General features: G+C 39.5%; 1 protein-coding gene across 2 annotated transcripts in view; it reads left to right on the top strand.

Annotated features, from left to right (window-relative positions):
• Positions 1–22604, top strand: part of cdk14 (cyclin dependent kinase 14) — a 150662-nt gene that overhangs the window by 13956 nt on the left and 114102 nt on the right. The window contains exon 1 of one of the 2 annotated variants that reach the window (XM_026293780.1): positions 18064–18179. The exons of the other annotated variant lie outside the window; for it this stretch is intronic. The gene's annotated coding sequence lies outside the window, so the exon portion shown is untranslated. Of the gene's footprint in view, positions 1–18063; positions 18180–22604 lie in introns of those variants that run through there. 2 annotated transcript variants of the gene reach the window in all.

The following is a 22604-nucleotide window of genomic DNA, read 5'->3' as shown; positions in this document are numbered from 1 at the left end:
TCAGGTGCACAAGTAGACAGGCATATGGCGTCATGATAAGAGTTCATAGGACAGTCATAGTATAGCCATTAGAAATATGGGATGGCTTTGGAATGATTTTCTCTCAAATCCATATCTAGATGCAGGCTACTACATTAGTTGGATCTAGTATAACATATCAGACTCTCCAAAATTTTCATCTAACCCAAGTTGCATTTTGGGAAATGGCAACCTCTTTGTTGTACTAAAGGAGAAATCGGGAATTCATTAAAATCATCAGGGGTCATCGTGTGGGCAAGATGAAAGACCAAAGTTGTATAGAACAGTAATCCAACCAGTTTTTCGGTCTGCTTTGTCATAGATTGACACACTTGCTTTCTTAAAGCCTGGCAGCAAAATTGACAGTTAACGTAATAACATTTTCTATTTTTAATTTGAATTTTTAATTTGCTATTGTTAATTAATTTTGAATTAATGTGAGAAATTGCTTTGTTCATTGGACGTCCTGGCTTCCTGGAGTGTTGTCGGACAGACATAACTAAGTTCTGGAAACCTCTAATATGAATGGTTGAATTTTATTTATTTATTTGTCTTTGAAAACAAATAGTAGTTAGACAGTATCAATCATACATTCTGAAGTAGGTCCACATTGACTGAAATGTCTGAACAACTTTCAAATGTAATGCCAGTGCACAGGCTTTGCTCAGAAAAGAATTTTGGTGATCCCCTGACTATCCATGCCATCATCATCACAGAGTCAAAATTTTATGGCATATATATCCAATAATGACATAACCTGTAAGTGTCAGCAGTACTTTTGTGTACAGTACACCAAAGCTTGTAGACTGTTTTTGCACCAGTGGTCCCGAGAAGCATTTATGATCAGTTGTAGGGTGCTGTAATAATTACCATGCACATACGGTGTGTTTTGTCTGTTTTCCAAGCCCGACAAGAAATGTTTGATGCTGTGAATTTTGTCCCATGAAAGTAGTAACATTTGTAGGTGCAGTACGCTTTTGTAGTTAAACATATACAGGTACTGCTTGAAGCCTGTGCCACTTGAAGAAAGACAGCTTAGAAATAGCTTCCAACCAAGAATCCTTTGTTGCGACTGGATTGTGGAGGACGTCACAACTGCGGTGTGCATCCTCAAATCACCACCAGCGCTAGATATATCATAGTTTGTATCTTCTGAAGGATGGACAGCCTCTACACTGTCTCTAATTGCAGACACAATACACGTCAGATAGCTATTGTCAGACAGCCATTGTTACTGTCATATCTCAGACACAACATTTACCAGCCGGTGGCACGACGTCAGCCTGCTTACAGCTGGGGGGTTAGAACAAACCATACCTTACAGCAAAAGAGATTAGCAGGGAACACTTGTCTATGGTTTTTTTTTTTTTTTTTGTTCACTCGCTCCTTTTTTATACTCCTTGGATGTGTGATTGTGTGAGGTCGCACTCTGACTGGCATACGAGTGCTGCTCTCAGAATTGTGTGGCAGTAATCACAGCCAGGAATTCACACATCCCCTCACGCTGTGCTTCTAATACAAGCCTCTTTATACTACTCAGATTTAGTAGAAAAGAAATGCCTAAGTCTTGAGTCAGAGTGAGGTTACTCTTGATTTGATCAGAGAAACACCGTAAGAAAATATTTTCTTTGGTATGATTTTAAGGATATATTTAAAGCTTAATAATTTGAAGTATTTTACTTTTTTTTTTTTCTTTTGAACACATGACAGCTTGACCTTCTTGTAAGTATACTGCTGCCTCAGCTGTATGCTTGATCCTGTGCCAGTCCTTTGGCGTTCAGCAGATACCTGGCTCTCTCCCATCAGGCCTATGGAGACACAATCAGTGTCTGATTGATTGTAGCAGCATTAGTGTAGAGGAGAATTTGTCATCTCGCAGACCTGAGGGTGCTCTGTGCTGTCATCAGCAACTGTTGACTCGTGCACTTGCTTAGAGGTAGCCGTCCCCTGAACATACCGCAGTGTTGAATGTCTAATGGAGTTTATTGTAGAAGACATATGATCACTAATCACATTTACACCTTTGAAATGTATTCCAAGTACTGCAGTGTAGTTCTGTTGGGACTTATGCGATGTATGTGCATACGCAATAGATGAAACTGCTGTGTTCCTGATATACTGTAATGTTGTTGGACTACACTGTAAGGGCTCCCCTGAGTGTTGGCATCCGAGGCAGCCAGGTATGCAGCAGCACTGCCTGGGTTTTATGTTCTGTTTCAGGGTGGTCAAGTTACCAAGGTTTATCAGCAGGGTTTGTGATTTTGATGGATTTATACTAGAACTGCCACTATATTTTGAAGCAATTTTATTGTTTTTGCTTGTACTGCTGCTTCCAGTTTAGCAAATTCATTTCCTAGTTCCTAAACCTGTATCAGGACATTTGATGTGTAAATGAGTTTTTTTTTTTTGCAGATAGCACTGCATTTAATGTGTGATATCAGCAGCAGTTTTTTTTAACAGATACACAGTAGCACTAATTAACTTTATAAAAAAAATATCAAGAAAAATAAACACATTTGAGAGCTGAGTTTGATCTTTAATCAGTAACAATTGACTAATGCACCTATTTTAGTTTAATTGATAGTCATTTTATTAAAGGTTGTGAGGTTTGTCTTATGTGATAGTAAACTCTAAAGTCTTGAAAAGGAATGATGGAAAGATAGACAGCTTTTCTTTTTTCTAACATTTTATTAAAAAAAACTGGTAGAGTAATTTCTTCATCATTTCTGTTTCTGTTTAGATCTGCTTATATGCTCTTGAAAATAGAAACATTCTTATATTTTTAAAATATTTTGCAATTAATTTTCATAAATGCCTAGCCCAGATATTATGATATGATATGATCATTATCCGGGAACATCAGGTAGCTACTATGGTTGTTTAGACTTAGAGGATTTGTTGCCTTTCAAAAGGTTTATAAACTTGTATTTTTACCATTATGAGAAAGTAAAATTAAATTTTTTTTGTAAAGATTCACCATCCCAACAAGCACACTTTGTAAAAAATGTAAAGAATAAATAAAGTGGCTTTTTTTTTATACTGCCTGTGGTCAGGCAGGATCTTCTTTTGTCAAAGAGGGACCACACTGAAGGAAATCAGCTTTTAGTTATATACCAAGGTGACATTGGTGTTTATCGGTCTAAGGGTAGTTACCAAATCCCACTGCAGGGCCGGATCAAGTTTTCTAGGTCTGTATTTGATTCCTTTTTCTCCCTTTTGTTTGACCTCTGAGCTCTTCTTTTCTTGTTTCTTTCCTTTATTCTGAGGTAAACTTCAATATTGAAAGATACCCATGAATGTGTCTTTCTCCTGGTTAGTGTGTGTGTGTGTGTGTGTGTGTGTGTGTGTTTGTGTTTGTGTGTGTGTGCAGGGTTGCACCACATGATGCAGCTGCCAAACGAACAGCACTCCACACCCCCTTCTGTGGCTGAGCACACCAGGGTGGAGAGAAATACAGAGCCATGATTTCTCATTTATTTTTGTATAACTTGAGTGTGTGTGTGTGTGTGTGTTTGTGCCCTTACATTTGTTTAAAATGTTTTTCTAGTTTTTGAGAAGCTGCCTATGAATTAGCCAAGGGACTTGTTGTTAGCTCTAAGATAACAATGAAGATTAGGTTTAGAACTGAATAAAGATTAGGATCGAGCTCATATTTTGTATATCCGTATAACCGACCATGAGTTATAAACCTCTTGACCAAATCAGTTGTATTTATGAGACCATTGAATTCAGATTCAGGAAATGGACTAATGAAAAAGACACTTTAGACATTCATCAAACACAGAGCAACATTAGTATGCATTTGGAGTTTGGTGCTGAGCTTGTATTTTTCACTGGGTTTATCTGAGCTTTTTCTCTGAAGACAGCTACCCCCCTGGAGATGAGACTGTGAGAGCAGTGAGACCGAAACAAAGCAGTGAAGTTACAGGCTGTGACGCCAAAACAAGAAGCTGAAAGACACAAAGTGCTCTACAGTAGATTTATTGCCATTACCGTAATATTTTCAATTTGATTGATTAATGTGGCTTTTAAAAAAAATACTCCACTGTTTTACTGATGTACTCCTATAACATTATCAATGTACATTTTCTTTTTTAAAAAGGAAACACATTTACAGAGTTACACTTGAATATTTGTTCCCCCCTGCTCTACCAAAGTTTTAAATAATGTAGTCCATAAAAATTCAATTCAGTTCAGTTTTATTTGTATAGGGTCAAATCCCTTATGAGCAAGCACTTGGCGACAGTGGAGAGGAAAAACTCCCTTTAACGGAAGAAAAAACCTCCAGCAGAACCGAGCTCAGTTTGGGCGGCCATCTGCCTCGACCGGTTGGGGTGAGTGGATAGAGCAGAGAGAAAAGAACAGCAACAATAAACAACAAATAGACACTGCAGGTTGGTGGGGCCAGTAACTGCACCAGCAATATATACAGCTCCAGGACCAGGGACACTTGAAGAGAGAGAGAGGACAGAGAAAGTGGACAGAAAGAGAGAAAGAGAAAGCAAGCACAATCTACGGGAGAGAGAAAGCGACATTCAATGGTGGCATATACATGTGAGGGGGAGGAGAGGAGAAAAAGATAGAAAAAGAAGGAGGGAAAAGGAAAGAGGAGCTCAATACTTAATGGGGAGTCCTCAGGCAGTCTAGGCCTATAGCAGCATAACTAAGGGATGGTTCAGGGTCACCTGAACCAGCCCTAACTATAAGCTTTGTCAAAAAGGAAGGTTTTAAGTCTAGCCTTCAATATATAGAGGGTGTCTGCCTCCTGAACCCAGACCAGGAGCTGGTTCCACAGGAGAGGAGCTTGATAACTAAAGGCTCTGCCTCCCATTCTACTTTTGAAAACTCTGGGAACCACAGGTAGACCTGCACTCTGAGGGCAAAGTGCTCTACTGGGATTAATATGGTACTATGAGGTCTTTAGGATCATGAAGGGATTTTTATGTGAGGAGAAGGAGCCAATTTACAGGGAGCCAATGAAGAGAAGCTAATATAGGAGAAATATGATCTTTGTTACGAGTTCCTGTCAGGACTCTGGCTGCAGCATTCTGGATTAACTGAAGGCTTTTTATGGAGTTACTGGGACATCCTGATAATAATGAGTTACCGTAATCTAGCCTAGTTTTTAGAGATAGAATGTTCCTGATTTTGGCAATATTGCACAAGTGAAAGAAGGCAGTTCTAGAGAGTTCTCTTATGTGTGAATTATCTTGGTCCAAAATAAGTTTTTTCACAATAGTTCTGGAGGCCAAAGCTATGCCATTGAAAGTAGATGTATTGTTAGAAAAGCTATTTTTGAAGGGTTTAGACCTAAATACAATAACTTCTGTTTTCTTCTGAATTTAAAAGTAGAAAGTTACTGGTCATTCAGGCCTTTATGTCCTTTAGAAATGCTTGAAATCTGTTTAACTCATTTGTTTCATCAGGTTTCATAGATAGATACATCTGAATGTCATCTGCATAACAATGGTAATTAATCCTTCCTAATAACATTGCCTAAAGGAAGCACGTATTAGGTGAATAGAACTGGTCCTAGCACAGAACCAAGTCGAACAGTCATGAAATTGATAAATCACTTGATACAAAATAAAATTTAATAATAATAATAATAATAGACCTGGGCTGTTTTGTGTCAGTCTAGCACCCATTGTAGTGCTGTATGACAGGTATGAGGGAACACTGATATTTGATGACAGATAGTCAAAATGGACTTGGGACCAGTTAATGATTAGCCTATTTAAGTTTGAATAGAAAATCTGCATTATAGAAGTTGATGTTAATGAGAAGTAGAAGTAATTCTCCTTCCATAGTATGTTGGCTAAAGAGTAAAAGAGAATGGTGTTAATAGTGGCATACTCTTTTAATTTTATTTTACTCAGATAAGTCACTATTTATATTTTTTAATATTTTCAGCATTCGTGCCTTTCCAGCGCTGGTACCAAAAGCACTATAGACCCTTATTATTTTATTACTTAGACATTTCCAGCTTTACAAGTGCCTGGAACTGCCTGGATGCACCACTGAGGCTTAAAGAAGAGGGCATGTGTACTTGATTGGCATGTCTCATTACAGTAAGTCACGGTTGGTGCTGCTTGTTTGCCCCAACTCAGATCCAACAAGGTTGTCTTCCCTAAATTTGAATTTTCCTCCTCTGTTTAGTGACAAAGATATAAAAAAATGTTTAATCTATTGTCCAGATTTTCCATATCTGACCGTACGGCCTGTAGCAGAGGTCTGGAACAGAGTGGTGAGGGTTAAGCTAAGATTAGGAACTTAAATATGAGTAAATGCATATATCGACTCAAGGTTAAATATACGCTTTCCCATTCCATGAGCCCTATTTTAACATCAAGACTTTGAGCTTCAGTGAACTCATTAACTTTGAGTGCTGTGCATGTGTTTTCCTCCATATGACCACTGCACTTGCTAATCCTGACTGACTGACTGTCGCAATTCGCATGTGGCCACTAGATATGTTTATTTGGCTCTGTCAGTCTGATTTGTGACAGTTGGAGGCTAATCTGTGTGTTATCTTGCGAGTGCTCGGTCAGAAATTCTCCCAGTCTGAGCATGATGGCTGAGCTCAAATGAACTAAAAGACTTTTTTAACCCTCCATGTGCTCACTCAGCTCACTCCTCCATCTGGAGGACTCCATATTGAAGAGTAATTTAATATCACTTGTTATAGCTTTCCCCTGAATCTGAGGATTAGCACTGTCTGTGTAAATTAGCAAGGCTTCTTCTCCCATCACTTACACCTGCCACAGCATCCTGAAGAGGTAATTCTGGGAGATGTAGTATTGAGTATATTAATAGATCTGTCTTTTCTGCCATTATAGCCAGCATGAGGCCCTGACTGTTAGCACAGGCACAGGGATAGCATCTAATTATACATTTTGAGTGGTCTAATCGCATCTTTAATTAACCCTCCACTAATCGGCCCTGGAGAAACCCTAATGGATTAAATATTGCTGCTGTATTAAAATGCAAATAGAGATCTGGAGCTGGCCTGGTGATCTGCTGTCGTTGGAGCACGCTGTGATGATGGTGTTGGATGTGATGTCACATCCATCATGCTGAAGGCTGTAGAGTTTTCCCATATGCTGTGTAGTTAAGTGTTGTTGGTGTGTGCTGGCAGGAAATGTGCCCTGACTGTGCACCAGAAAAAAGTGATAAAGGAAGGTGATTACAGGAAATGAAACATAAGAAGGGTAATAGGAATAGAATATGACTGTGAATCAGCCTGATGGTTATGTTGTAAGTTTAGTGGGTTAGGATGACAGCCATGCAGAATGCTCATTATCCTTGCAGATTTTATGTGAACTGAGACTGAATATCTACATTTTTTGCTGGCCTATAATGTTCATTACGCTCAACAGAAGAAATGTGTCATGTTTTCTTTATTTGCGAATCATTTGGCTATACAAAGCAAAATATAGCACAACTGAAAAGTAGCAGTGTCTTTTGTTTAAATGTCTAAAATGAGCTACAGTATAGGTTTATCATTTTTGGAGGACTACTTTTGCATGTGCAAATATGACACCTGACAATGAAACCTCTTTCCAAATTTCCTGGTCGAACCAAAGGCAGTAAATTTATTGCAACCTTTATATGCAATATTTAAACAACTTCAATGTTTAACACAGCTGCTCAAAATCACCTTCAATTAGGCAAACAGTGTTCAAGGTGCTAGACATATTGACAGTCCAAACTCATTCTGCCCTTTTATTTTACATGGCAGAATTCAGGCTTGCTTTGAGTTTTTTTTTTATTGCTGAATTATCCTGCAGCAAGCAAGAATTGATGTCAGCCTCAAATGTCAAGATAAATATTGCCTTTAATGAATGGCCAAGGTGTGGGAGGAGAAAGGAGAAATAAAATCATGCTTTCTGACCTTTAGAGTAAAACGAAAACCAGTTCTTCTCTTTGACAGAGTATTGTTCTTTTCTTTTCTGAAATTGGATGGGGTTTTTACAACAGCCATTAGAAAAAGAGGTCATGGTTGGGTCATTGTGTGTATCAGGGGTTTGTTTGGGTCTGTGTACCTGCAAACATTCATGAGAGCTTGGGTATGTGTGAATTTGTTTATGCTCCAATAGTTCACCCCCAACAATAGACCAAGGAGGCCCTTAGAGCTGCTATGACATTTTTAGGAGGCCAGAAATGGAAGAGGGACACGGGAACATTGTATCTTGCTCTGTGCACTGCAGGCTATGGATTAATGTTACACAGCTACATGACTTTGCAGATAAACTGTTAGAGTTTTTTGAATTGAAAACTATTCATTGGAGAATATGAACAGATAAGAGGTTGGTTGTGAATTGTAATAACTTTGGAGACCCCTTCACGTCTTCCATAATCAGATTTCCAGTTTACCTTATACTTAAATGCATGACTAGAGTTCCTTGTGTTTAGGAAAAATATGCTGAACTTGACCATCTTATTTTATGCATGTTTACATGCGTTTAGTTCAATATTGTGATGCCGCTGAAGAAGTGAGATGGTAATGCACAGAACGGTGTGTTAAGTGAGGAACAATGAGAGCAGGGAGACTCCTGTAGGTGTTGGGTATAGCTGTACAGAGCCGGAGGCACTCAGTTCTCTTGTTGATACTGCTGATTAAATGGTGTGCAGCAGCTGGTGCCTATATTAAAGCATCTAATCACCCTTGAATGATGGTGGCGGTCTCTTCATTCAAACCTCATTTAAATCAAAGAAACAAGCATGAATGTGGATAACGTGTTGGTGGCCCCCAGACACTCAACAAATGTGCCACACACACACACAAAATGTCAGTGTCTGAATATTTAATCAGCACTGCATCACATGCTGACAAGACTGCAGAATGCTGATTAAATGGACTTGTAATTAAGCAGTTAGTAAAATCAAATATGATATGTGTATTGGTTTGCATTTTGCATACCACTGTGAATCATAAGGGTCAGTATTATAACGGCTTCAAATACATAATAGTCCCATTAATTATCTATCAGTATAATAACATAAGGGCAAGAATATGTCTAAGACAATCTAATCTCACATTGCCATAATAATTAACTCCAAGGCTTTTCTGAAATGTTTAATGAAAGAAAGTGGACATTAAAAATTTGATAAATTTTCAAAATGACCAGCCACTGACTTTCACTGTGTTACTTAGGACATTTACATGTGGGTCTAATTGACCCAAAAGGCCCAGGAATAAATAAAGCCAAAAGAACTAAACTGGGGAGCAAACTCACAAAGGTAAAGTACAGACATACAGTGCAACCACTAAAAAAAGAAATGTATGTCTGTCTGTTTAGTGTTCCCAGTTCTCAGGTGGATTGCTTTGGTACAATACAGCAGAAAGAAGTCATTTGGAGGGCACAAATAAAGATAAAACATTCTGTAAAGAGCTTTTGTGGGAAATAAAAACTGCAAATTTTAGTCATTGCTTTACAAAATAGGCAGCACATAGAGGCCAATAAACATATTTAGTGATCTTATGTGTTTCGCAAAATTTTGCAAAACCATTGCCATCAGTTGATACACTGTCTGACACATATCACTGCATGGGCACACTTAACTTCAGCACATCACACAACAGCATAATAAGCCCACAGAAGAGTGTGGCGGCCATATGACAATCTTTTTTATTTTTTTATTTTACTGCGGCAGAGCCAGCAATAGTTGCTTTGTTGACAGGCTCCCTCGCTGAAAATGGGTTGCCAACAAAGGATGTCTTTCATCCTCAGTGACTGCATTGCTATCTGCAGGAGGCTGCAACCTCCCCTTATCTAGCTGCAGATAAAGTACTTTGTCATTCAACAGTTTACCACTACCAAAGCCCGAGGATTCAAGGCTAGTCCCTCGAATGGAAATCTGCTGGATATGTGGGGCTTTACATTTATATTCCCAAGGATGTTGTTTTCCTTCAGTTATTCCATCCATACACATCTTTTTATCCAAGATCCCCGTAGTTTCTAGGCACATCAGAAGCAATTAGTTTTTGAAGCAGCATTTTTTTAATGTCTTTGTGTTAGTTATTTGTTTGTTATATAGTCTGTGTTCTGTCTTGAGTTCATTTATTTAATATAAATGGAATATGTTTGATGACAGATGTTTTCAGAGGTTACATGTTCAATGTTCATCTGGTTCTGAAATGGAAAACAGGCTCTTTAATGAATATTTTTTTGCCATAGCTACAGTACTTTTTGACAAACAAAATAAAAACTGTCTTTCTTTAAAATCGTCGTACATGGGGGATCCATGAGGTGAAAACAGCTTGACTAAAGAAGGCAGTATTGAAGAGTAGCTTAAACTGTTGACCTGGAGGAATTTTCTGTAGGTTTAAAAGAAGTTGCAGTCACATTTAGATTCCTCTGTAGCGACAACAGGCCTCCTGCTCCAGCTTTTGCCAGCTTGACATAAAACAGATGACTTTCTGTGTTTGTGTTTGCAGAGGTGTATTTCTCTGTTGGCATATAAGTGAATACGTGGGAGGCTCAAAAGTATGAAATAAGTTCCTAACTGTGAGGTTGTTATTGAAAGTTTTCTGAGCTCTTCAGGGTGGGACAGGAATGATATCATCTCTGGTGTATGTGTCCATGTTTCCTCCAAGGTGCTAATGGTCAGGAAACAAAAATGCAGTAAAACACAGGGGATCATGAGACTCCAGTTAGTTACATTATCATCAACACTCATGCTATACTCAGTAGATGACTGTGTTGAACAACTGTGCCATATACGCTACTACAATTACTGCCACTCTTGGGGCTAGTGTTAATGCTGCTGCTCTCTTGTGATAAGCAATTGCTACTAATGTACTACCAATACTACAGTACTACTACTGTCAGCTTAACACAATACTGTTCATTTTAATTGATTCTCCTGTACATGCTATTCAAGCCGGAGGTCATTGTCTTGACCAGGACAATAAAAGATCCTATCACTCAGATCATTCTAACAGATTTATGAGGCCAACAAATGTGGCTTTACCTCACTCTTGAACTTTATAGTATTGATGCATTGATGTGTCTAGTATCTTTAAGACATCGCTGTACTGTACAAACCTTTAGTTGAGTCATTGCCATCTGCTGGCCAAGCCAAGCCCTAATCCTGTCTGTGCTTCTGTCAGTGTGTTTTCTCATCAAGAGAATCATTTGCTATTTTGTTGGCATGAGTGTCCCCACAGCTAAATAATCTTCCTTATTTAACTCCTAGAAGCTCCAAGGCTTTGTTAAATGAAGTCAAGGTCAGTTCGGCTTTAGAAGTCACATTTCTACAACACCATACGCTTTGAGACTTTGGCACTTTTTGAAGGTTCACTACAGTAATATGTAAGCACTAAACTGAGCGCCAGGAGCAGTGATCTTAGTGATGAATAGGGATTATAGTGCTTCTTTAAATTCTGCAGCAGTCATGTGCTTGTGTTGTATCTTCCTGCTGATTTGCATTCTGATGCTTGTCAGCAGCACAAAGCTGCAATTTATCCCTCATGGCGAGCAAACAGCTGACTGATGAGCTGTTTGACCACGAATATGAAGAACTAATTGTCTGAAGGCTCATCCCCTCAGGCTGACCTATTGTTTTATGAATCAGCCCTAAATTAATTTCAACGCTGAGCTCATGAGACAAAATGTTTTCCAATAAACAATTTTAATTTCTGAGTCACCATGTGTCTGTAATTTGGTCTGATTTGCAGTTGATCTACAGGGCCTAGAGGTGGAAGGCGATGTGGAGTGTCCTGCAAAATAACCATCACAAAGTGATAAAGGGGCAACGTAGAGACTTTCTTTCTTCTGCAGAGAAGCCAAGGGCATCAGCAGGATCCTAAATCATAATACAGTACAGACGGTGGGAGGGAAGGACAGCATACAGATGTGTTATCCGAGTTCTATGGGAATTTAGGCCAGGCAGGGGTGTGAATATCACTAAACATTTGTCCACATGCACAAGCACACATGGGCATATAAACACACACAGACACAGAAACCCATATAAGCAGCTGGAGCGCTAAGAACAACAGCTGGGCGCTTCATCCTCTGTAGGTCATTCACTTCTCCGTCATGGCCAGTGTTAAGTGGATATGGTGCTTCTGCGGCATAATTCGCTTTTGTCCTTGTCAATCGATTGGGACATTTTTTCGAGAGGTAGGTACCAATTTGTTGCCTCTGAGCATTTTTTTTAATTAACAGTGGGGAGTCAAGGTCAGCAGCAGGCTGAAACACACTCTGATATTCCATCATACACGCTTGATAGAATCTCCTAGAATGTGTTTCACAACTTGGTGTGCCTGTGCCCATACAGGGTGTACAGACAGTTATACTATGCAGGCAGTGATTGATTCAGCTGTGACTGTGGGCACACTAGGCTCTTTTAAATAGACAATGGAGCTTGACCTGCCTCTGGGTTTTTCTAGGTCAGGTTTACCTCCTGGTAATGATGTCCAGCTTCTCTGACAGTTTGGTTCTGCTGAACTTACTGACTAAACACAAAGCTGATGGCAGCTCAGCAAAGACCTTTCTGCTTTAACTGTGAACATATACTGTAGCTGGTGATGATTTGATTCTGTTCACTCTTACATTTCCTCTGAAGTATTTTCCATACTATTTCACATAGTCTTGTTTTTGCTTTTTTAAGCACTTAAGTTACATTATATTCATAGGCCCTATTAATACTGCAGGAGGAGTTTATTATATTACTATTTGTAATATTATTTTACAGATTTTTTTATTATACAGTATGGTAATTTATATATAATGACAAATAATAAAAAAAAATATAATAAGCATTCTCATATAATAATCTCATTCTCTCTCATGTTTAACCTTAGACAATAATATAATAGTATAGACAATAATACTATCAGATTTCTAGCAGCCATATCAGTTAAAGCAGATGACATTAAAGTGCCTCGGGTTAGTCAGGTCAGGGCAGACACAGGAATATGAGCAAGCTCAGAAGAAAACAGGTCTCTGTTCAATCAAACCTGTTTCTGCTCCACATCTGAGCTCTGGGTTACCAACTAAAGGACCAAATTCCACTGAAATTAGTCTTTGATGGATAAATCAATATGGGTCTCCCAGCACGCCAGCTACTGTTTAATGAGGCCTGAGATCTCAGTGGTTGGATTATGTGCAGTCTGTGGCCTTTGACTGTTTGCACACTTCAGTAGTGTTCTCCATCAGCCACTTAAAAACAGTGCATCTTGTGTTGAAGAGTACACTTTTATTACATAGTGTAGCTAATTCCATACATATATTGAGGGGATTCACAGATGACAATATAGGCATTTAAAGTCATGTTTCTGTAAAAATAATAATACTAATAGTGATAATCATTCAACTGTCAACTATCACAGATCAAACTCCTTTTAAAAATACAGTACAAGAATTTTAGACTTGAAATGATACACTATACAGTATGTAGTATGATGATTATGTTGGTCGAACCAATCTGATTTAAATCTGATTTTAAACTTAACTAAAACAAATGAAATCCAGTGGCTACCTAAAATGAAAACACACATTTTGCAGGAGCATTATACAGTATAGCCTAAAGTATATGTATCTAAAACTTTAATAATAAAACAGTACTAATGTTGCAACAACTCAGATGCACAAACTATATCTTGCAAAAAAGTTCCAATCGATTGACAAGAACAAGTCCAGTGTTTGTTATTTTCTTAAAGAAATACTCCAACATTACGGACAATATGATTATTTGTTCCTTGCTGGGTACAGTGACATTACAGCCAGCAACTTGTTAGTTTAGCTTAGCATAAAATCTGGTAGCTTGCTATCAAAACACCTAGCATGTTCTGTGCAAAGGCAAAAAAGTTCACTTACCTGCAGCTTTAATTGCCCAATAATCAACGGCTTTGTTTAATTCACACAGATATTTATTCATTCTCTATACCGCTTAGTCTAATTCAAGATCACAAGGGGGCTGGAGTCAAAGATGGGATGCACCCTGGACAGATTGCCAGTCTATCACAGGGCTGACACATAGACATAAACACTCACAGTCACACCAGCATGTCCTTGGAGTGTGGGAGCAAACTAGAGTACCTGGAGAAAACCCATGCAGACACAGGGGAGAACATGCAAACTCCACACAGAAAGAGCCCAGGTTGGAACGGGATTTGAAATCGTAACCTTCTAGCACTTCCATGCTGGCATAATAGGGAAACACTAACTCTGCATTTAACAGTACTGTTGGGCCAAGACTTGAGTGGGCCAGCATCACTGAGGTCCAACACAGATCTGGCCCACGGACAGTGTTCCAGTTCGTCCTAAGCATGTAGGATAGGGTTCACGTCTGGGCTCTGTGCAGTCCAGTCAGGTTCAGAAAACTGATTCAAGGCATTGCCACAAAGCTTCTCTTTAATACGAAGTAAGGGGACATGACAGGGTCATGTGTACAGGGTATCCTATCAGGCATACAATGTTTCATATTTGGAAAAGTTATTTATTCTTACACATATTAAAAACTATTAGCAGTCAGTTGGACACAATACAATATGCAAATTAATTATCACTTGTCTTGGCAAATACATTTTTGACACGCAGAACTTTTACATCACTTTCATTCCTTTGGTCTAAAGACTGTGTTCTAGACTCTGTCTGCCTCTGAATGTACCGTAACTGCTCCTTCTAGCTGACGTTGTCATTCTTTACTCATCACACATTCAGGCAGGCTGTTGGCTCCTGTTAGCTCTGTCGTCTGCCTGCCCTTTCTCATCTCTTACCCCCGATGGACCCCCCAGTCACCCCAGTGGCCTGTATACAGTGCATGTGTGTCTGTGTGTGTGTTTAATCTGCTTCTGGACCAGAACTGGAAGAGCATTTTGTGTTCAACGCTGAATAATGAATGACCAACAGGCACCTCTCCACCCCCCACTGCTCTGTAACATGCTTGCACACATTTGTGTATGTGTTTACAGAGTTAAACCCTGTTAAAATGCAAATAATCTTCTCTGAAGTTTTTATGGTTTTAACTGATTGCTTTCTGCAGTGGCTTAGAAATCGATTCTAGTTTAGATCCAATCTGGGCCATCTGATTGTGGATTTCACACCATCCTGCCTCAACACAACACAATAGACATGGTGTGGTTCCTGTAGCAACAAGCCTGTCAGTCAAGGTCATCCATGGCAGAGAGAAAGAGGGAGCAAGGAAAAACAGAAGAGGAGTGAAGAATGTGAACAAAGGGAAAGTCTCCTTTATCAGATGATTTGTATTTTGTAGCATGACAGAGCGTGACATGATTTGGGAGGCAGCTTCTCCTCTGTGAGCGCTGACAATGCTGATGACTTGAGGAAACAGGTTTTAGAGGTATACTCAAAATATATGCATGTTTAATCACTGTGACACACTACTCCTGTGCTCTTATATTCAATTATACTTGAAATGATTATAACTAAGTTTCTCTCTCTCTCCTTCTTGCTCTCTCTCTCTCTCTTAACATATATATATATATATATATATATATATATATATATATATATATATATATATATATGGTCTTTTTAAAGGATTTCTCATATTTATTCATCTGACTTCACCTAGTGGTTGTTAGCAGAAATGACATAATAAAAAATAAAAAAAAAGGTGAAGCAAGATAATCAAGTTGTTTCTCTGCAGTGCTGCTGGACTGTGTTCTTCATTCTGTTTTTCTTTCCTTCTCTGTTCTGCTTTCCTCTATTTTTTTACCAAAAGTTACATGGTACAAGGAATTATCTGTAGAGCATCATTTACATAATAAATTTAACAAATTCCTAAAACACTGCAGTTAAGCTCCTGTTGAACTGTTCCTTCTTAGGTTTCTAACTTTGAAAGTTGGTTATTAAAGCATGTCCCTTCAGGTGCTTAAGTTTGAGCTAAATTAATTTGTGAGTGTATATACATATATATATACAGTTTGAAAATTACTGCCTGTGATATAGTATACAAGATCATAAATAGCATACAGCAGGGAGTAGAGGTACACCAATCATTCTATCATCAGTAGTAATAATCAATTTTCTAAATGGATTATGTATGACAGGATAAATGCAAGTACAGCAACCTGATCAGATTATATATTTATTTGTTTGATTTATGCTCATGTGTCATGTCTGTAATTTATGTTTTTTTAATTGAGAATGTGTTAATTTGTTAAATTTATATCCATATTGTTTTTTTTATAATAACCTAGAGGAATATTAATTAAAGCTCAAAACAGCATATTAACAACAGAAGCAGAGTGGGTATTACATCAGCAGTCACACAATCTATGGAAAGACTTTCTATTCACTATAATGCATTTCAGAGCAGCTGTAATGTAATATTAATGCAATGTCAGGAATTCCATGAAAGAATTCAGTGCAATTAAGGTGCGCTTGAGGTGAGTTTACTCGAAGTAGCACAAATTTCACAAGTAGATTATGAGGTCCTGCTATCTGATTTGGCACTTTAACCACAGTGCATAGGTTACCATGGTGGAAGATCTTCATTTTCATGAGGCAGATCTCAGGTCAACAAGTCACTGATGCCAGTGTCACTACATATATTGTATATCTACAAACATGTGCATTTCTCCCTCCACAAATGAATTTAAAATGTAGAATATTACATTTGAAGAACAAAGACTGCAGAGAATTTTCTCAGTAGTTGAAACTGGAGTTAGACAGCTTGTCATGGTTTGTATGCATAACACAAGGTGTTGCGGTGTGTCTAATACAAGTGAATAATATACTACATGTTTACAACCATAACTGGTGTCACTCCGATGAATGAATTATGAATGCTGATATGGTACAGTGAGTCAAAAAATGGTTATCCATTGGCACTAATGCAATGATGTGCATTTGCAATGTGTGTGTGCTGTGCTCGAATTTTAATAGAATGAATATGCACCATATGTATGGTCCTTCCCCATACAGTAGTTTGGGAAAGCTGATCCATGGCCCCTGGCATTTCCTTCTTTCCCTAAATTCCACTGTGGCAGATTTTCAAAATGTCAGTGAGAGGACTGGGCAGGCTTTAACTGCTTGAACTAAAGCTAACATAAAATGTATTATTTATTAACATAACAGTGGAAAAAATACTGCATCTCTGTGACTTTCGGGAACTGTGTGCACGTCACTAGAACCTAGAGAGTCCAGAGGAGTCGATTGTTATGTGCCTTTAAAGTACTTAAGCTAATGCATTTATTATTGTAAAGTTTTAGTGCATGTACTACAGGTTGCTTGAATATTGTGCACTGAGACCTTCCGATTGGGCAATGTCTTGTATCGGAACACGTTATTAGGGCTTATTAAGATGATTCTTTATAGTCTACAGTTTATTTGCTGTAAATCAAAGTGTGCAGGTTATTGAATTTCCTCTTGAAGTTAGGTGGAAGCCATGAGTAAGCTCCAGGAGGTGCTGCAAGATATTCATGGCTCTCTCCTGCCTTATTTGGAAATCCACAGTTTTACTGATAGTGAACATGGCAATATTCCAGTATGAGGTTTTAGTTGATGAAGATGGTGTGATGAAGATATCTGACTGCATTGCTCTTATGTTATCTTTGCATCTTGCAGCAATAGGATATGCTTCGTGCTGGCCAGAAATCCAGGTTTCACATTTCATATGAGGTGTTGCAGTGCAGTGTGGCAGACCACACAAGCCCAGGCTAACGCAGCTTGTCTTTCCTTTGCTTAGTTCAGCCCAAATTCACACTTTAGCCTCAGCTGCTAGTTGCTGGTGCTGCAGACATGGTTTGCTTCCTTAAACTCCTCTGGGCTGTACCATCTTGTGGGTGTCCTCCAGGATTTTGGGATGTCCTCGCAGACCGACTTTGTGTCTTCCATCTGCTGCATCACACCCATAACCAAACTCCCCCGCCCCCCAAGACCCCCCTTTGCCCCTCATGAGCCACAAGCTCTCAGTCTCCCAGGGCTGTCAGCCAGAAACAATGCTGCTTTCTAATACCCTCCGCTGCCTCAGATTTCACAGCCCCCCTCTGCTTATAGTACAGTCTCATCATTTCCAGCTTGTGAAGGGAGCGGAAGAGAGGGAAGAGAGAGAGACAGAGAATGAGAGAGAAAGAGAGAGGGAGGGAGATGTTTTGAGCTGGTTTGCAGGGAGAGCGGCTGGCCTGAATGCGTTCTGTCTGCTCTTCAGAGGGATCCAGGTGAGCTGTTTCCTCCTGGAAGGTAAGAGGTACACTGAGGTGGTATTTATTTTGTCCTGCATCCCTTGTCATTACTCCCTCCCCCCATCCTCTCTTGCTTCGGATGCGTTGTTTCTGTTAGTGCGTGTTTGTGTGGTTGGGCATGAACAGTATTCCCCAGACAGATGTAATACTCTACGATCTGATGTGTGCTGATGTGCAGGCATGTCAGCATATGTGCATTTAAAGGACAGATTTGGTTTGCAGTCACACGCTTGCATGGCATGTGTATGAGTGTGTGTGTTGTGGTTTTTGTTTTGGGGATTGCGAGGTGATGATGAGGTCTCAGGCTAGCATGACAGCTTTCAAAGTAATGACCCCCCCCCCCGAGTCTCTGTCTCTCAATGGGGAGGATGTGACGAGAGACTCTGGGGATAGGAAGGAAGTAGTGGAAAAAAATGGAGAAGGCAGTGTGTGTTTAGCCCCTGCAGTTTTGCAACAAATTCACAATGTTGCCTTCTGCATGAAACAACATCAGTAGTGTCACCCCACCACCACTGCTACCATCATCTCCTCTGTGCTAATAGGTTGCTTTTCCATTGTGGTGGTGAAATGGGTGCTGATGTTTACTGGTCTAATGGATGGGATGCTCTACTGCAGCATTTTTCTGCTCACTCTCCAATATGTCTTCCCACTTTGGGCAAATTTGTAACACACTTTTCAGAACCCAGAGGGATGGAATGTGGGCGCTGTGGGATGACGAGGGAGAGAGACAGCGACAGGCCATTTACCATCTGTGGCAGCATGTCGTGGATGCACTGGGAGGCTTTCTGCAGGGCCATATGAAGCTCCTTGGGATGATAGCAGACCAGGCTGTCAGCAAAAAGAGAGAATGAGAATATGGAAGAAAGCTGAAACAGGAGGAGTGGAGTATCAGGGTATCTTGTGTATCTCGTGTTGTCTGGATACAGGGCCAAATCCTCATAACAAAGAAGCAATAGCCAGAGCATCTAATTCAATAGTTACTTTAGTAAATTCAAGAAATAAGTGGGAGAAAAGTATTTTCCTCTATTTAGGTTTTGTTTTATGTCGTCCTACAGGCATAATGTCTCCTTTTGAGGTTGCTATCACATCTGTAGCATCGCAGCAATTCCCCATAATTTTCTCTTCTCCCACTGTAGTCTAGCATGGCTCAGTAACCATTTGTTTGGGACAAATGTAATTTCATTCAGGCGGTACAATATATAAGTGACAGTTCCTAGTCTTAAGGGTTCAGCATCCTTTTAGGTGCTTTAAAGTGTTGTTCCACTATGTCGCAGGCTCCCCTGTTGATACCCCCTGTTCCAAATAGCACTGGAATGCTCGACAAAAAACCTGACGGCATAGTCTCTTCCCGAGTGCTTTACTGCTCTCTCTCCAAAAATTTTGTAACATTTGCTTATCTTTGTTGGCTCAACATGATGGGACAAATGAGAATAAGAGTGCTGCCATTCTTTCTTCCCTAGAACCTGGTGTTGTGGGTAGTTTAAACCCTTGCTACATTCAAATCTTTGTGACTTGTTGCTGCTTAAAGATGTGAAATGTAAATGTAAGATTTTTTGTTTTGGGTGCTTTTTTCTTCCATAGACCCTGCTTTCAGGGAAGTACTTTTTAATAATAAGATAATAATAATAATAAGATTAGGGTTGGACATTGATGTTAAAAGAAAGTTATGTGGTCTTAGGTTCTTGTTGAAAAAGGGCCTTTTTTCTACATCTGAACTCTTGTTAAAGGTTACTCTCAGCTATTAGCAGTATATCAAAAAATGATGGGAGACACTAATCTAAACACTACCCATAGCTGACTGACTGCAATGTCAAGATGCCAGACACATGTTGATGCTTTTACAGCATAATTGTGAATCCAGATACTGTAATCAGTCCTGAACAGAACTTGTTTTATGGAAGGCTGAATGAGAAATTTGCTACAAGCACTTTTGAACTGTAACAAAGTGAAAAAGTTTCTCTGCAGTGAAGTATTTTCATTATATTGCTGCATTCCTGGCTCAGGTTTCACAGCCTTATATGACAGTGTTGTTGAAGATGAGTGAAGATAGATTCCAGGACTGGTAAGGAGAGAAGTTGGTGGAGCTTAGGATGAGTTAAGGAGCTGGCCCCATCACAGCCTTTCTCCTGAGTAACTGTGTGCTCTCCTGGAGCCGGAACTGCTGGGAAGCCAGCCAATTTAGTCATTTATATGTCTGCTTTCTTTTCTTCAGAATCCCAATTAAAGGAAATGGCCGGCCGTACTAATCAGGAGGTAGAAAGCTTGGCTGAGTCACTAACTAGCCAGAACATTTCCTGCAAGAAGTTTGCTGAAACTCAGAAAGGTTGTTCATGAGGTTTTCTAAAGGAAAAGCCCAGATGGCAGTGGTCACTGAACTCAAACTGTAAAGTTTGTTGGGAATTAGAAGCAGTCTTACCTCACAGTCTTACAGTCTTACCTGTATTGTCCAGACAGATACACTCAAGGGTAAACACTCCACCAGCTCAAAAATAAGTGAGCTTCCTTGTGCTATTGCAAAGTAACATCTGCAGTGGGAAATCTGTTGATTTGTTGATTTCCCCCACTATTTTTCTGTCAGGAAACTGACAGCCTATAGCCATGTAACCTACTATAGTTCACAGTGTTGATGTACTTAAATCCTTTCTTTCCAGCTTTCTTTGTGTGTTCTTTGGCATGCATTGACATGGAATAGACAATGAAGGGCAGCAGCTATCGATTATTTTTGGAGTCGAGTATTCTACCGAATATTTCAGCAAGTACCCGAGTAATCGCATAAATACATTTTTAAACAATAATACTATTGTGTAATGCATGACAGAAATGACATGTTACCTTGAAATGATGTTGCCTTGTGTCACCCGCTGGGTGAGCCGGTCTGGTTCACAACTGGATGCTTTAGGAGTCAGCTTATTTGGCACATTGCTTACTTGCAGTTTAACATGAATTATTAATTTAGTTCACTACTTAATGTTTCCAACTGGATACTTTATGTACAGATGTTGAAGCACTGATGAAGTGCTGTTGTGGTTCGCCAGTTCTACTTTACAATACACGCATTGCATCGTGTTGTCATCTTTTTTAACTTTGAAATGAGCCCAAACTTTGGACATTTTCTGCCTTTTACAGACAATTTCGCTTTCTGCCATGGTGCCAACTTTTGATACTGAAGTGGATTGTGTGACACGGATTACATTCGGTGTGGAACAATGATCCCTAGGCAGAGCAGGTCTGATAACACAAGTTTGTAATTAAACAAATTTTTTGTAATCGAATTCCTCAATTTCCTCGAGGATTTGTTGGAGCCCTACAATGGAATGTTGGCAGCACACTTGGTGTTTATTGTTAAAATCATATTGTCTCAGCTTTGTAGTCAGTGAGCCAACACATCTTCAGGATCTCTGAACTGGACGATCCAGTTGAGGTCAGTGTGTTCTCTTTGTAGAAGAAATTTTCTGCCCATTAAGTATTAGCAGAGTCGGTGGGTCTTGCCGACCACAACTCATGCCTAATGACACATTACCTCTGGTGAGATGGCTACTAGCCATGTTGGAACTTGCTTTTCCACCCACAGTAGTAGTTGGGACAGTACAGCTCTAGTGCTGTGGCTCGATGTACTTTCCTTCCACAATGGGATAATAAGGCACAGCTGCAGTGTGTAGCTTCTCCCTGAGAAGTAGAAACATTTTGGTGCTCATTTGTCCACCATAATGGAGCCCCCTTGACTCCAGGGAACAAACTGGCAGTAGTAGTTAAACAGCCCAAGCAGAGCTTATAACACTTGATACTTGACACTGTCCAGGTACATCCATAATGTTTCCCTAAGGACATCTCAATCTAAAATGTGCTTGGGGTTTTTGTAGCGTCTAAATGGAGGCTTAGTCATAGAGGCCCCATCTGGTCTTTGCCACTGCTATCTGCCAATAGGTGAACTGGAGGTCCAGTGTTGAAAACCTACAGTGGGAACAATAAGATATTTTTCAATATTGGCAAAGGGATATGCATCCATAACTATTATTTTTCCATCCACTATGGAAACCATGCTTTCACAGTTTTCCTAAGCTGGGCCAGATATTTCTTCAGTGAACACTCCTTTCAGCACCATCACTTTGCTAGTTGAAATGTTACATTGACTGACTGGCTTTCAAATGGTTGTAACACTTCCAGAAGCTATAGCTTCTGTGATGTTCAAAAGGGCCCATTACAGCTGGAACACCTGACACTGGATCTTCAGCATTTCCTCATAGATATTCAGGCTCATTTAGGCACAGTAATGTGTTTTATGTGTCTGCTTTCCAGTTACTGTCACCAAAATCCGTAACTCTCATCCTTGTTTTAGCATAGTCATACTGTAAGCCCTGTAATGGGTGATCTGGATGTGGGGTCCCTTTTAATTAACTGCAATCACTGGGATGGATCTTTGTCA

The sequence above is a fragment of the Mastacembelus armatus genome, chromosome 16 (genome assembly GCF_900324485.2).
Source record: "Mastacembelus armatus chromosome 16, fMasArm1.2, whole genome shotgun sequence".
Classification (NCBI taxonomy): domain Eukaryota; kingdom Metazoa; phylum Chordata; class Actinopteri; order Synbranchiformes; family Mastacembelidae; genus Mastacembelus; species Mastacembelus armatus.
This window is presented reverse-complemented; position numbering and strand designations above follow the sequence as displayed.